The sequence below is a fragment of the Psammomys obesus genome, unplaced genomic scaffold, assembly GCF_907164565.1.
Source record: "Psammomys obesus unplaced genomic scaffold, mPsaObe1.curated_primary_1811, whole genome shotgun sequence".
NCBI classification, from domain to species: domain Eukaryota; kingdom Metazoa; phylum Chordata; class Mammalia; order Rodentia; family Muridae; genus Psammomys; species Psammomys obesus.
In genome coordinates, this window is record NW_026585504.1 from 63,905,594 (window position 1) to 63,908,868 (window position 3,275).

The following is a 3,275-nucleotide window of genomic DNA, read 5'->3' on the forward strand; positions in this document are numbered from 1 at the left end:
TTAGAGATAGAACTATGAATCAAGATGTGTGTTCTCTAGACATAACATGGCTGTCACACTCCTGAACTCACAGCAGCAATGGCTGCCTCCATATGATCTGAACTAAATCAACCCATCAATATTTCATCATGGACAGGTGAGGGTTGCCGCTCCTCAGAGACTAAGGGAAGTCAGTGGCTGCTAGTGAAGAAGGAGGCATTTTCTTCAGTGGTGTATCCACTGGTAAACTACCCATGCTTCAGTAAATAACCTCCCATCCATGTTCATGCAAGCAAGCCCAACTAAACTCCATAATGACGGTGATGATGATGATGATGATGATGATTTGACAGTAATGGTAATAATGATGATGCTGATGGTAATGATAATGATGATGATACATAAAAGTAGCCAGAGCTTTGCTGGGAAAAAGAACATTTTCTTTGAGAGAGAGAAAGGAGATAAGAAAGGGGGAATGAGGGAGTGAAAATGACCAAAACTCATTACATAAATGTATACAATCGTCAAAGAATAAGAAGCAGATATCATGTTGTATGCCTGAGACGTATGTGATTATAAGTTAAATATTTTAGATAATATATGCTCATTGGAGAACATGTAGCAAAATATGTACTGCAGGGAAGTGGGCATTTCAGTCTGAAGTGGCCATGATCCCTAAGATACAGATTGAAGAAAAGACTCAGGACCCAGGAAGCCTATAGAGAAGGGCTCCAAAGGTCTGAACTTTTAGCATCCCAGCTTTCCTGTTGCCTGGCAACCCCCTGCCTGGAGAGTCACAGCAGCCTTTCAGATGTCTACACTTAGCAATTTGTTATAAGTAACAAAATTATGTCCAAAACACCAAAAAGTAACTTTGGCTTTCAGAGGTGACATGCTCACCACCAGAGGAATTCTGTCACCAAGGTCTATTAAGGTGGGGTAATCAGCTGCCCTGGAGGGAGGTGCTAAAGAGAAGCACGAGACAGCCTCAATCAATCCCAGGAGAATACACTTCCTAGGCAAAAATTACTTATATGTGCGAAACTATTAAAAAGAAATCATCAAGCTCTCAATACCTTTTTGAATTATTTTGGGTTATTGAAATACACTGGGCTATCTTTTTTGTGCATTTATAGGTCCTCTGCAATAACATAGAGAATCTCTGTCCTGTACCTGTGTAGTGGAACTTCTAGGCTGCTTAGAGATGCATGGCAGAGGCACACGTTGCTGAGCACAGCGTTATCTGTACCATTCAGAGTTCTAACAGTGGGCATATGATTCGAAAACTTGATCTCTAGTGCAGAGACTTGTGAGGAGACAGATTATGAATAGGATGAGTGTTGTGGGGAACAATAGAGTCACCTGCTTGTAGAAGAAATTAGCACAGTTCTTGAATAAGCACCAGTTTATCCCACAAAAGTTGCCTGCTGGGAAAAAAACAAGCAAAAAGAGAAGCTTCTTAATCTATGGCATCCTTTCTTGTCATGTGACTTCCCATTGGTACTGTGCTAGCCAGAGTCTTTTTGTCTCATTTTGTTTTTGTTTTTTTGATGTAGGGTTTCTCTGTGTAGCCCTGGCTGTCCTGGAACTCTCTTTGTAGACCAGGCTTGCCTCAGACTCACAGAGATCTGCCTTCCTCTGACTTCCAAGTGCTGGGGTTAAAGGCCTGCACCACCACACCTGGAAGCTAGAGTCATTTTTGAAGAGAGCACTTTAATTGAGAAAACACAACAACAGATTGGCTGGTAGGTGAGCCTATGGGAACGTTTTCTTGATTGATAATTGGGAGGGCTCAACTCACTGTGGGTGATGCCATCCCTGGGCTGTTGGTCCTGGGAACTACAAGAAAGTAGACTAAAAAAGCCAAAATGAGCAAGCTAGTGAGTAGCACTCCTCTGTGGCCTCAGCATTGTCTTCAGCCTCTGGGTACCTGCCTTGAGTTCCGGTCCTGAGTTCCTTACTTGATGAGTACAAGCCTTAAGATGAAATAAACTCTTTCCTCCTCAAGTTGTTTTGAGTCATGGTGTTTTATCAAAGCAATAAAATCCTAACAAGACATGTACCTAGCATGATGCCAATATACAAGCTGTGGCGTAGGCAGGATATTCTTGCCAAGGCTCAACCTAAGGAGCCCTGATCTAAGACTTTCAGCTTCTGATATGATTTGAATGTTGTACGTACTCCCACAGGCTCCTGTGCTGTGTGAAATGCTTGATACCCAGCTAATGGTGCTATTTTCAAGAATTCTGGAAACTAATTTAGAAGGTAAGGCTTACTGCTCAGTGAAGGTATGTCTTTGAAGATTTTGACTGTCCCTGAATCTCTCAGTCTCAGTATATCTCTCACTACCTGCCTGCCCTTCCCATATCTTTAATTTCCAAATGAAGGGCATATATGCAATTTCTGACTCTTAGATATAGGAAGACATAGGAGGCACTAGTAAATAGAGCTGAGATTGAATAACATACTAAATCTGGGCCATCACTGAACAGGAGAAAAACTTGGCTTGCAAGCAGTCCCTTAACAAAGACAGAGAACAGAATGAATAATGCTGTAAGAGTCCTCAGTGGCCTGATTTAAACATCGTGATTCCTGCGCTTGCTTACCTTGTAAATAAATCCTTTCCTGAAGTTTTTCATTTAGCTTGAGAGGTTTCCTGGAAATATTCATGCATTGTAGCAAAGGATATTACTCAGTTTGGGTCTAACTCACTGAAACCCATCTTTCTTCTCTTTTGATTTTTATGAGAAAATTAATTTTGTTCTAAGTGTTTTTTAATTGCTGCTAACTTCCAGGAAACTGAGAATCATGTAAATTAGGAAACAGATGCACTACAAAAACTATCTAAATACACAGGCCATCTCCCAATTATAAATCAAGAGCATCCTCGAAGGTTCTTAACGAGTCCAGGAGTGAGCATTCCGAGTATTTCTTCCCACAAAGATGGAGTGAACACTGACTAATTTTCTAAATCTAGGAAGCAAGCTCTCCATCCTGTAAATACTGCTAAACTCTTTTTGTTGTTGTTGTTGTTTGGTTGGTTGGTTTTCATTTTTTAGAACCTTGTCCTTAAAGTGGAACCCACAGACGGCATGGGACCCCTGGGCACTCTTGAGCAGGCTTTGAGGACAAGTCCATTTCTATTGTCACTTTAATATGTTAGAGCCTTTCTCACTGGAAGAACACTTGGCTGGTGGTCAAAAGCAGTCATGGATAAAACTACCTGCTGAGGAACCCAGCCCCTGAGCACAGCAGCCACCATCCTGACCTATTCCAGGAGGGCCAATGAGAACAGG